Genomic DNA, 14,247 nt, shown 5'->3' with positions numbered 1-14,247 from the left:
TTGGCACAAGGACTTCATTTTTGTCTGGGATGGGGACCTAGAGTTCATGCTAGTGTACAAAAATGCAATTAAAACTGACTACCCAGCGGCTCGGGGGAGACGCTCTTGCGAAGATGTACGACTTCTGCGGGGCCCTCAGATCGCAGTGGACCCCGAACAAGTTTTTGTGTAATCAAACTTTGTATATTGCAGGATGTAAGTATTTTCTTTGTCTTTATTTATGTTTCCCGGAATCTGCATAGTTTTTGATTTATTTTACTTTTTTGCAGGCATCCCTATCTTGAATCAGTTCCATCACGAGATGTCTCAGCTGTTCAAAGACTTGGATGGTCGATTCAAGAAGATTGGTGGGGCCACCCATATTGATTCGGGGAAGAAGAAGAAAGGTGATGCTGAAAGTGTTTCCAATCTCCGGGACACGGGTTCTTGAGGTACCGTTGTTTGTAAGGCTGTTCCGAAGAAGGAACCTCCCATGGTTGTTGTTGACACTGGGAGTGTTGATGCATTAGAAGAGGAAGAAGAAGTTGGAGACTTGAATCCTCGCAAGAGGAAGGCTGGTGAAGATGGTGCTGGTGGGTCCAGGACTCCTCAGCGGAGGAGGATGGCTTCCCCGACCCCGTGGAGGAGAAAAGTCAAAGGCTTGTGGAGACTGAGGCCTTAAAGAATATTTTGGCCAAACTGACTCTTGATGATCATCATTCAGAGATGTTCGACAATTATGCCTCGCCATATGATTATGATATTTATGCTAAGGAGGATGTTGATACCTTCCTTGACCATCATGTCCGGGATATAACAGTGGTTCGTAAATTTGTACTTGGGTTTTTCTATGTAATTTTTCTTATTGTGCTTCTGTTCATTTTTCATTACTTCTTTCAGGCTAATGCCCGGGTTTTCGGATGTGCCACCATCATCCACAACTATAGGCAGAAGGTGGCAGATGCTAAGGCTGGTATGAAAGATTTTAACAAGCTTACGACTGATTTTGCCAACTATTGGGAGGCAAAGGACAAGGAGTCCTGGGAGCATAAGAAAGCTTTAGCTAAGGAGGTGAAGGCCCGTGAGGAGGAAAACCGGGTTGTTGGGACCCTTTAGGAGGAGGTTGAGAGGCTGAAAAAGGAGCTTTCCGTGAGACCCCGAGAGGAAGATGTTCTCGCTGCCTTCCGGGGTACTCCTGCCTATTACGAGGAGCTGAATGAGAGGATCTTCCACAAGGCAAACCTTTATTGGGACATGGCATCTGCTTATCTAGCTAAGAACTCGGGAGGTGACATGGACGGGTTCATAGAGCTATATCTGGCCAAGGAGCTTCGCCTCGAGGAAGCTAAGGCAGCTGAAGCCGGTGCTTCCGGAGCCGTGCAGCCTCCACCTCCCCAGAACGAACGAGAGAAGACTCCTCCTCCTCCCCGAAATTTGGAGATCAGTGAATGACCATTGTTCCATGTAATTTCTTTTAAGTTGTTTTCTTCAGAACTAAGCCTGTTGGCTTCTTAACTTGAATGTTAGTTATTTTATTTGGTCCAAGGTTTGTATACCCCGGACAATTGTTTTGAATATATTTCCTCTTCCGTATTTGCTTTGTAAATTAATTTTTTGCTTTCATCTTGAATCTTGCTTTTTACTTTCATAGTTGTACCCTAGGCTAGGTTAGAAAATTAGAACTATTAAAATTTTCAAGTACAAATTTATTGTGTTAGCTTGGTCCCCCCGGGGGGGGGTTAAATTTTTAACAATTGATAAATTTTTGCAAGTACACATGATTTTTGTAGTTGTCCCCGAACAGTGGTTAAAAATTTAAAATTTGAGAATTTTTTTTAAGTACACATGGTTTGTGTAATTGTCCCCGGGCAGGGGTTAAAAAAATTAAAAATTGATAAAATTTTCTAAGTACACATGGTTTGTGTAATTGTCCCCGGGCAGGGGTTAAAATTTTAAATTTTGAGAAACTTTTCTAAGTACACATGGTTTGTGTAATTGTCCCCGGGCAGGGGTTAAAAAAATGAAAAAAATTGATAAAATTTTCTAAGTACACATGGTTTGTGTAATTGTCCCCGGACAGGGGTTAATAATTTAAAAATTGATAAAATTTTCTAAGTACACATGGTTTGTGTAATTGTCCCTAGGCAGGAGTTAAAATTTTTAAAAATTGATAAAAAAATTTAAGTACACATGATTTCTGTAATTTTCCCCGGGCAGGGGTTAAAAATTTTAAAATTAAGAAAATTTTCGAAGTACACATGGTTTGTGTAATTGTCCCCGGGCAGGGATTAAAAATTTAAAATTTGAGAAAATTTTCTAAGTACACATGGTTTGTGTAATTGTCCCCGGGTAGGGGTTAAAATTTTAAAATTGATAAAATTTTCTAAGTGCACATGGGCTGTGCTTGATTGACCCCAGGATGGGGTATATATAAAAATAAATTTAAATGGATAAAATTTATAAGTACACATGGACAGTGTTAACATGTATGACTGTGAAATGCATTTGCATAATAATGAATTTATTATAAGCTATAGGATGCTCAAAATATAAAACTTTCATTGCCACTAGAAATTTAACTTTGATTACAATTCGGGGAGAAAAAGTACAGGTTTGGAATTCTTACTAGTGTAATAGAAATAATACAGCTTTACACACCTTATGGTTACTGATAGAACTTTCTTAGTCGAGCCCCGTGTCAAGTGTTCATAACCTCAGTGTCATTCAAATAGCTCATCTTGTAGGTTACCGGGCGCAACACCTCCTTGACTTTGTATGGTCCTTCCCAGTTGAGTTGCATATTTCCCTGATTTATTGGATCGGAGGCTTTCGTGTCCCGAAGAACGAGATCACCAACCTTATATTCTCTGATCTTGGCCTTTTTCCCGAATTAGAGTCTTGTCTTTTCTTTATATCTTTCCATCTTTTGTACCTCCCGATCTCTCACTTCAGTCCAGTAGCTCTAGATTAGTTTTTAGGCCCTCAATGCGGGGCACTTCATCAAAGTTGACGACGCTATGAGAGGGTGATCCGGTTTCAACTGGGATTCTGGCCTTTGAACCGTATGTGAGTTTGAAGGGGGTTTCTCCGATGCCTATCCTTGGAGTGGTCCTCTACGACCACAAGGCCTTCGGTTCATCTGGCCACGTATTTTTGGACTCCTCAAGGCTTTTATCCAATCCTCAAAGGATAGTCATATTTATCATTTCAACTTGCTCATTTCCCCGCGGGTGTGCAAAGAAGACCTCTTGTGCTTGATCCCGAGCTCTTTTAGATATGCTTTAAATTTCGAGCTCACGAACTGAGGTCCGTTATTCGGGACCAAGACTACAGGGATCCCAAACCTCATCACAATAGAATCCATGAACTTTATGCAATCTTGTTGGTTAATTGTTCACATAGCCTTTGCCTCTGCCAACTTGGTCATGTAGTCGATGGCTACCAGGACGTAGCGTAGATCTCCTCTTACCCGTGGGAAAGGGTCCATGATGTCTATGCCCCAGAGAGCAAAAGGGATTGGGGAGAGAACTGATGTAGGTAGGCTTGGGCTCTGCTTGGGTACATTGCTGAACTTTTGGCATTGGTTGCATATTTTGACATAGGCAACTGCATCAGCACATATTGTAGGCCAGTAGTATCCTTTCCTAATGACCTTATATGCTAAGGTTTTTGCTGCCAAGTGATCTCCAAAGATACCTTCATGTACCTCCCGGAGGAAATGGTCTGCATCCTCCGGATCCACACATTTCAGAGTTAGTGCTGAAAATAGGGCTGCAAATGAACAGAACTGTTCGTGAACAAAACTCGGGATCGGCTCGTTTAATTGAACTCGACTCGGTTCGTTTTTTTAAATGAGCCGGTCTTGAACATAAAAATAAGCCCGGATAAATAAACGAGCCGAGTCGAAATTTTTTTCTGTTCGGTTCGGACTCGGTTCGTTTAGTTCAGGTTCGGCTCGGACTCGGCTCGAACTCGGCAACTCGACTCGGCTCAGATAAAATTTATATATATTATAAATAATAAATTATTAATAATCACTTAAATGTTTGTAAGGGTACATTTTTCATCATTTATTAATAATTTAATTATTTTAGAGATTTTGTTTACTTTTCTAAATTTAACACTTAGTTTTTTCAAAAGTAAACTATCAAATTGTTATCATAATACATTCATCTTCAATTATTCATATTTCATAAATATCATTAAATAACTCGTAATTTACATAAACCAAATTTAAGTAAAACAACAAAACATAATAAAATTTGACAGTCATTTTAAAAAGTAATGTACGATTTATAAAGTTACGAATGTCTCAATAATTAAAAATAAAATTGGATATATTTTAAAAATCGTCTTGAAAAATAAATTAAGCTCGGCTCGGCTCGGAATAAAACTCGGCTCGACTCTGTTCATTTGCAGCTATAGCTGAAAAGGTCCTTCTGTATAGTTGATCATCTTCAAGGAAAAAGCGGGCAACTTTATGTTTCGGGTATTTGGCCTTCTTTTTGTTCTCTGGGAGAGTTCCATCTTTCAGATATACTATGAAAAGGGTCATCTAATTTTCCTTGCTGCTGACGCATAAGAATTCTGCTCTCTCGTGCTCGGTGTCTGGAGCTCCTCAAAGTAGACCGAGATGCTTAGATCTGAGGCATTCTGTAAAAGTTTGGAGAGCTCATCTGCCTTACCATTTTCTTCTCTGTTGATCTGCAGAATAGTGGTATCCGGAATGGTTTCTAGGATGCTTCTTAGCAAGGTTTGATATTGTTCCAACTTCTCATCTTTAGCAATATACTCTTCGCTTGTTTGTTTTACCACAATCTGGGAGTCGCTGTGGATAATTAGGATTGTCACCCCGAGAGACTTTGCCAGTTTGTGTCCGGAGATTAGTGCTTCGTATTCGGCTCGATTATTAGTTGCTTTGAATGTGAAGGTGATTGCTTGTTGAATCGTAAACCCTTTGGGGCTGATTAGAATAAGGCCGACTCCAGATCTCTCAACTACATATAGCTTTCATGCATCTTTTCTGGGGAGTTCATCTTCAGGGGTGATTGGATTCCTAATGTTTGGAGATAATTCGGGGAAAGTACACTCCTTAACAAATTATGCTAGGGCTTGAGCTTTTATTGATTTCTGGGGTATGAACTTGATGTTAATTGGCTTAACTCAATTTCCCAGTTGACAAGTCTCCCGGATGCGTCCGGTTTATGGATGACTTTCCTGAGCGGTTGATTCGTGGCTACTCTGATTTCTCGGCCCTGGAAGTATTAAGGAAATGTTTTCCAAGTTTGGGTACCGAGTTTCTGCGTCGTTGAGGACTTGGCTTATATAATACACCAAACTTTGGAGTTCTTTTTCTTACCGGATGAGAGCAGCAGAGATGACCTTTGGGCCAACGGCTATGTAGAGTGAGAGAGGTTCCCCGGGTTCAGCTTTAGACAGAACTGGGGGGGGGTTTCATGAGGTGCCTTTTTACTTCTTTAAATGTTGAGTTAGATTTCAGGGTCCAATCTACCAGCTTCTTGTTTCGGTCTCCTTTGAGCAGCTCGAAGAAGGGTAATCATCTTTCTGTGAGCTTTATGATGAATCTTTGCAGGGCTGCGAGGCATCCAGATAGATTTTGAATGTTCTTCTGTGTTCTGGGAACTTTCATCTCCATTATTATATTAATTTTCTCCGGGTTCTCCTCAATTCCTCTTTCGGTGATAAGAAATCCGAGAAACTTACCAGAGGGAACTCCGAACACACACTTCTCCGGGTTCAACTTCATGTTATACTTTCTCAAATTCTCGAAGCATTATTTAAGGTCTTTGACATGGTCCGTGATGGTCTTGGACTTGGAGATCATGTCATCGACATAAGACTCCATATTCCTTCCCAGTTGATCTTTGAAGATCGTATTCATTATTTTTTGGTAAGTCGCTCCGGCGTTGATGAGTCTGAATGGCATCATGAGAAACACATAGACATCCCGGTGAGTGATGAAGGCTATTTTTGCAATGTCCTTTGGGTCCATCTTGACCTAATTGTATCCATAAAAATCATCCATGAAGCTCAGCATCACATGTCCCAAAGTCGCATCGATCAACTGGTCAATGTTGGGAAGGGGGTAGGAGTCTTTGGGGCATGCGGTGTTTAAGTTTGTGTAATCAACACACATCCTCCACTTGAAATTTATTTTATTGACCAACACTACATTAGCTAGCCAATCCAGATACTTAATCTCGCAAATGACGTCAGCTTTAAGGAGTTTCTCTATCTCCTCATCAATTGCCTGCTGGCGCTCCGGAGCAAAATTTCTTTTTTTCTGTTTGACCGGCTTCTGTTTGGGCTCGACATCCAAACTGTGCATTGCCACAAACTCATCAATCCTGGGCATGTTCTCCGGGATCCATGAAAACACATCAGCGTACTATTTTAATAGGTCAATTAGCTCTTTCTGAAATTTTATTTCGAGCCCTTTGCCAATCTTCAACTTCCGGGTGAGGTTCCCGTGATTAAACTCGATATCAATCATCTGGGCAGTTGGTTCAACCTTGGTTTTTTCTTTTACTTCCATAAACTTTGAATCCAAGAATCCGCATTGGTTACGCTGTAGCCCGGTGATGAGGTGTTCCCGATGCTTTTTTTTTGCCTTTGTCCCTTTGGTAGGGACATGGTCTTCTTTCTGTTCTCAGGTTTTGTTTCCACCATGAACAGTGCTTGCCCGTAACACCTGCTTTCCATATCCCCGTCCCCTTTGAGTTTACCAATTCCACTTGGGGTGGGAAACATGAGTTTGAGGTGAATAGTTAAGGGTATGGCCCGGAGCTTGGTGACAGTTGGTCTTCCCAAAATCATGTTATATGATGAAGCTGCACTTATGACACAAAAATTCATGATAGAGGAAACCTGTTGTGGGGCAGTTCCGAACATGACAAGTTTAATATCCGAAAAATATCACGTAATTATTTTTATCAATAAATAATTGTTATGTGATTTTATATGAATTTTGGTGAATTATCCAATAATTGGAATTGATGTTTGAAGTTTATATGTGATAAAATTTGAGTATTTTAATTTTTAATTGTCCAGAATAAAATATAGATAATTTTGGTATTTTTCTGGTAATTTTTAGGTTGTTATGTGATTTTATAGGATTAATGGATTAATAATTATTTTCTAAGTAATTGTAAAACTATTTTATAAAACCGAGAATCGTCCAAATTTAACCTTTTTGTGGTTTTACAACCCGAAACTCTTTGGAAAACTCCTTCCTAACCTAATCTGATTATTCCGAACATTTTTCGTGTTTTGACTTTTTCAATCCGGAGTATAGTTTGACCAGTACGAGTCCCGACACAAAATTTTCGATACGATAGTCATTTAAATAGATCAATAAAACCCGTATTCTCGAGAGACGGGATATTTTTACATTATTTTCTCACAGGGTGTTTTATAAGAAGCTCGGTTTTGATAATTATCCAAATCCGGTATCAAATTATATATTTTTGTAGTTACTTAGCGGCTAAGTAACCTATCTTCGGATCCAATACGATCCAACGAGTATTAATATTGCATAAGTATAAATAGCCTTTTTCTTATTTTATTTTTATACATATATTTATAAACAAACAGTCAAAAATATATAATTTATAGAGAAAAACTTGAATAATCATCGCGTTCTTCAGAATCAAACCTAAAAATGAAGGCTGTTACCGAAATCGGAATCAAGTGTGTGAATAACCGAATCGAAACTCTTGAAAATTACTTTCAGAATCGACCACCAATTTCAGTGCAGAAATCAAGGTTATTTTCCAATTTATTTATTTTAAGTCGAATTTAAATATGATTAAAATATGAAAATTTGATTTTGATGTTGTTTGTGTGATTTGATGATTGTATCTTGTAGATAATTATGTCCAGATCATTTTGGTATATTATATGTTAAATTTGGAGTTCAATAACATATAAAAAATTGAGTTTGATTTTTGAATTTCAGAAATTAGGGTTTATAGGTTTGAATATTCTTAATTGATTTTTAGACGTTTTTGATTCAAGGGTTATTAGCTTAAATTGATTACACCAGCTTGTAGATTCGTTGAAAAACGAATCAAATAATGTAAGTTTGGAAGACAGAAGATAACCAGATTGAACTCGCTGGAGTTGCGAAGCTCGCCGGAGTCAGAAAAGTTCCAGTCGATTTTCCGGTCGACTAGAACGTTGTTTGTAAATTTAAACACAACGATGAAGTTCCTGGTTGTGAGAATTCCTGATCTGCAGCATTTGGTCAAGTTCTGGTTAGGGTTGCAAATCTCGGTGATTTTCCGGCGAGCCAAGACGACGACTGCAGAAATTGCAGTTTAGGCCCCTAACTTTTGAAGATGGTGACATTTAGTCACCCAAGCTTTCAGTATTACAAAAAAATCCCTGTAGTTTTAAAAATTTATAAAAATCAAATTTATGTTTTTAAAATTTTCAAAAATTATATTTCTGTTTATAAATATTTTCAGAAAGTTGTTTTTAATTATTTAAAATTCCAAAATTCATTATTTATTATTCAGAAAATTGTTTTTAATTCAAAAATAAGTCTGAATTATGTAATTAATTAATTTTAGTTGATAATTAATTATTTAATTAGTCAATTAATTTAAATATTAATTGATTAAATAATTTAATTGGTTATCAATTAATTTTATTTGATTATTTAATTAGATTTAATTACTTTTTTTTGATTTAAAAATCTCGAAAAATAGTTTTGAGCTTTAAAAATATTATTTTAAAGGCTCAATAATTATTATTAACTGATTTTTAAGTCTGATTCGGGTGTTCGAAACCTTATTATTTAATTATAAATGATTCGTCGACCCGTTTTAATCCCGAAACTATTCAATAATTCGTAATAAATAGACCGTTCGTCCGTTTAATACTGAAACGAACACCTCTAGACTCATTTATTTTAAGACCTAAATTCTTTTGTATTAAAAGATCATTTATTTTAAGAGTTATTCTAAGTCGGTTATTGATTGATAAATACTATTTTTGACCCGATTTCAGTTCTAGAAGTTCTGAGTCCTACCTTTTAACGATTTGACTTATGTGTTACATGAATTATGTATTCACGTGTTATATAAATAACATGATTACGTGTTATGTGACCCATACGCTATCTGTCTACAATTTCCAATATCATGATTAAGTATAAACGATCTGGTAGACTGTCGAGACGTATAGTTACGTCGATTAACTTTGTCTTGTGAATTGAAAGTAGTATCGTTTATGATAGATACACCTAGTTCAAGGCATTCAAAGCCAGACAGTGGTAGCGAAAGTAAAGTCTGATTGTGTATGGTAATGGAATGAGTAGATACTAAAGTAGATGTGAGCATAGAATGGTGATTGGAGGCTAGAAAGCGAATCAATTGAGGCAAGTATTCTTGAACTTTCTTATGATATATTGCCAATATTTTTCCATATTCTAAATTCAGAATAGTTAAATGTTTTACATTTCGCTGTAATTACTCTTAGTTATGCAAGTACCCTTCATTATTGTTCCTTTATTATTAATTGATCTCTTGAGCAAATACCTATTATTCGGGTTCTTTGCGAACTCTGAATTGAGATGTTTTGAAATCAAAATGATTTGATATCTAAATACTCTACGAACTGGATGGTTACGATAAGGGCCAGAGATGGCTGGGACCCTTTGATATGAGGGCCAGTGATGGACTGGACCCTATAGGCCGGGGATGGACGAGACCCTTATATATTGGGCCATAATGCCTGGGTACCCGAATGGATCTATACAGGTAGGTATAGATCTGCACTATATCCTGACTGATTAGCAGGGTATGAGTGCGAAGGTTGGTTCTAATGTCTAGTCTAATTTATTGTTGATCGCCATTAACAGGCATTCCTTCTTGAAAAGCTCTATGATTACAAAACCGGATAAAGACCTGATTCAAAAGATGAATCAATAAATTACTCGTTGCTTTGATTTATGATTGAGGGTTAATAAAGGCCAATATTTTATTCTCTCAACTACTTCAAATAAATAGAACTGTTTATAAATTATTTAAAGATTGTGTCCAGAAATTTCTTTTGACATTGATACTTGGAATTCAGATATGTTACCTGCTGGGCATTTTTGGCTCACTCTTACTTTGTGAATTCTTATTTCTTTCAGTTTCGAATGAGGATTAAAGTGAATAGCCCTTAATCGATAACAAAATTAGAGAAATTCCAGCTTCGAGAAGTTGGAGATGCCAGAGTGAATAAGACGAGGAAGTTAGTGAAGAGGTAAAAAAATTGTATTTGGTTGACATAAATTTTAGAAGGTTAGATTCTTGTTTCATACCATAACCTGTAAATGATACGGAATTGAGGGGTTATCTGTAAATTTGTTATAATATACGGGTTTATATTGTTTAAATTTATTTGGTGACACCCAATCCTGATCCCGAATTTGGGGCTGGTATAACAGGAAGATAAATTACTCCTCGAATGGGGATTATGGAATTCTTGAAGCCATATAGAGGGTCTTCGAGGCAGGGGTCCATGCGCAGGTGACCCAATTTCATCCTGTTGAGCATATGCTCGAAGACTATGTTTGCAGATGACCCATTATCAACCAGAATCCTCTTCACTTCATTTTCTGCCATATCCAGGGTAACTACCAATGTTATTCCCAGTGGACTAACAATGAGATTTACAGAAGGGGGGTTGAATGTAAATCTCAAAACTTTTTCAAGTTTTGAGCAGTTTCTAAGGCTAAGTGTTTGAGTGATCAAATGTGTGTGAATTGCTTGAAGCTGATACAGACAGATATATATTCAAAAACAAATGTAATGAGCACAAAGAACTTAAAAACTTTTCTGGTAGATTTGTTGTTCCACCAGAGATGTGTTATTTCAGAAAATCTGTGATTCAAAGAATTAAATCACAGCTGCTTCCTAGTACAAACTAGATGATTTTCTCTTTTGATATTTCTAAACAGCTCAAGGAAAATTCATATCTAATTACTAGCTGCTACTTGGTTTATATATCACCAAGTTTACAAGTGAAGACAAACTGTAAAATACAATTGAAAAGATTCTTCACATGTTTCTTCTTCATTTCTCTATCCAATGCAATCTAGGATAATCTGTAAATCTTGGAATACTTCCTTGTTTGCATCAGAATGGAAATGCTGTATTTTCTTGATTCCTCCTAGAGGCTTCCACATTCCAGTATGTTTCTGTCAACCCATGTGCCTCTGTTAGCTTGTGAATTATCACCATCAACTGCTAATGAACTAAGCATCCGTTGAAGCTTTCATCCGTTGATGCCTTATCCATTGAGGCTTTATCTGTTGAAGCTTTATCCGTTGATGCATTATCAGTTGAAGTCTTTATCCGTTAAAGCACTTATCCGTTGATGGATATTATCCGTTGAAGCATTTATCCATTGATGGATATTATCCGTTGAAGCATTAGTGACATCCGTTAAAGCTTTGTTTCTTATCCGTTGAAGGTCTTCAATATCCGTTGACACTTCTTCACTTATACAAAATTACAAGGCATGAAACATTTACAATTAGCCCTCCTATTTGTACATCCATTAGTAGTCAACATGACTGATTATTTCCTAACAACATCTAAGAATTACAGCTTGAAACCAGAGAGTGAAATGTGCTACAATACTAAACTTATTGCTAAGTAAAGCTACTCCTTCAACGGATAGCCAAGATGGTCTTATTCGTTGAGGCTACAAACACTAGATTTCTACTTAAGTGTTTTGCTTAACTTATCATCAAACTAATACACATATTTCTAACAATCTCCCCCTATTTATGTCTACTAGAACTGTAGGCATAAATTTGGGTTTAGCTTGATGATAACAAAACACTTAACAAATATATAAACTGTAACAAAGCAGAAATTCAAAAGTGCTACAAAAATGTATATGCTGAGATGGAATTGAAGAATTACATTGTTTCCAAGGGTGCTCTTTTAGCCTGAGCAAATTACTTTCTTTTCCTTTGATCCCTGGTTTTCTTTCCTAGCCTCCTGTCATTCTCCTCTATTTGAAGTTGAAGTTGTCTGTAGAATTCAGCTTCATCTTCTTCATTGATATCTAACTTAGATTGCATATCCTTGAGAGTTTCATTACTGGCAATCTTTAGCTGATCTTCAATTCTGAAAAATCTTCTGACTCCTTTGTTGTCTCTGAACTCCATCAACCAATGAGGTGATTTGTGAATTGTAATTCCTCTTTCTTGAATGAGTAAAGTTCTAGGCAAAGCATTGGGCTCCCTCCAAGTTTTCCTTATGTTGGCAATCTTGTTGAGAATCTCAGTCTTGGCAGTCCTGGTAAAGCCAGAATCCCTTTGTATGGATGAGTAGACTCTAATCAAGGTAGAGTAGCCTTCATTCAGAATTCTGTGAAGAGGCCATGTTCTTTCCCCAGCTCCTTTGTATTTGAACACTAGTCTTTCTGGTAGCTGTCTGTAGGCAGCTGTAATAACCCCAAAATTTTCAACTTTTTGTAACCCTTGTGAATAGTGTTTTAGCTGAATGAGAAAACTTTTCATGCCACACTATGTAGGGGTTCTGTTATGGATATTCTGGGATATTATTAGTACTCTATGAAGTATATAAGTGTATGTAAAGATCGTCAGAATCCAATTCCGAACACTTTGGTTTTTCCCGGAAATCCACAAGATACAGAGAGAATTGAGTATAAGGTAACAGGATAAAAAGGATTTAAATTAAAGGATTATAATAGAGGATCATAAAAAGGAATATAATGTATTGAGAAAGGTTAAGGGAACCTAAGTAATAAGATCCCGGGTATGATCCTTCAAACGATAAACGAGAACGAAAGTTAAGCGAACTGTATAACAGATCAACGGTCATTAGGCAAACGATTAGGAAGTTAATCAAAGGGATTAGTGGGAATGATGTCATCCAACCAATAGAAAGAGGACAAGGAAGGGAGGATGACATCATGAGGATGACATAGGCATGACATGGGAAGGAAGGAGGTGTGGTGGCTTTGTAACCACACAAATTCAAGGGCAAGAAGGTAATTGACTAAAGCAAGCACAAAAACCAAGCAACCAAGCCAAGAAAAAATCATTTTCATCAAAAATCAAAAAGCAACCAAGGCTTTGTTCTTGAAGCTCTCGGCTTTTTACTATTCATTAGGCAAGAATTTTCAAAAACTCAAGATCCAAGCTTCCTAAATTGGTAAGATAATTCCCTAATCATCTTCATGCTTAGTTAGGACTATATCATGAGTTTAAGCCATTAATTCCTTCTCAATCTTCTTCATTTAATCAAAGAAGAAGACTATGAATAGTGTTTTCAAGTTTTTTTAACTTGAAGTTTTCTTGTTTTTCTTGAAGATCCAAGCTTTCCTAAGACTTCTCAAAGCTTCTTAAGGCTTCCTAGCTCATCCCACCACTTCAAGGAAGGTATACCATCTCCAAACCCTAGGTTCCTATATATTATAAGATGATTATGATTAGTAGGATGATATTGTAGCTTGTTGTTGTGATTTAGAGTTTGGGATTTGGAATGGTAGTGAAATGGAATGGTAATTGTTGTGGTTTTGATTTAAAAGAACTTAAGTATGATTAAAGTTAAGTTTAGGCATAAGTATGAATGATTAAATTGAATTGGTTGGGATTGTTATGATGTGATAAGGATGGGTTTTGGTTGTATGTTGGATTTGAGGTTGGTTTGTGGTTGGTTTTGAATGGTTTAAAATTTGGAAATCGCGTAAACATAACCGTCGTAACGTCCGATTTTCTTTGGACTGTTTTTGTGCATAGCATTAGGACCCGAGAACCCCCTGCTAGAATATGACCACTGCCATGTTTAGATAGCTCATGTTACGATCTTCGTTTTGATATGTAGTTCGTTCGATTCCGATGCACGGTTTAGGAGAAACGACCGTTTCAAGTAACGGCATTTCGCGAACGAAACTTTTTCCCTCGCCTTACTTTGAAACATAGGTTAAAGACCAAAAAGGGTTAATTAATGTATGAAACATTTATGGTAAGTGTGTTAGGCAGTTGGTAAGACACTCGTGAAGGAATCGCTTTAAAACTCGTAAAGGTTAAATTATTAAAAATGGTGGAGCCGAGGGTACCCGAGTGACTTAAGCGAATCAGTGAGCGCAAAACAAGCGTTAGAGTCTAAGTTAGTTAAAGTATAGATTTACAAGTGATTTTGGTTTAATTCCAACTTACTTGTTGTTTATAGGTTACCAGACTCGTCCCGAGCCTTTTATCACCCCAAGTCGCTC

Source organism: Apium graveolens, chromosome 3 (genome assembly GCF_009905375.1).
Source record: "Apium graveolens cultivar Ventura chromosome 3, ASM990537v1, whole genome shotgun sequence".
Taxonomy (NCBI): Eukaryota; Viridiplantae; Streptophyta; class Magnoliopsida; order Apiales; family Apiaceae; genus Apium; species Apium graveolens.
The sequence above is the reverse complement of the archived record's forward strand: the minus strand, read 5'-3'. Positions refer to the sequence as shown.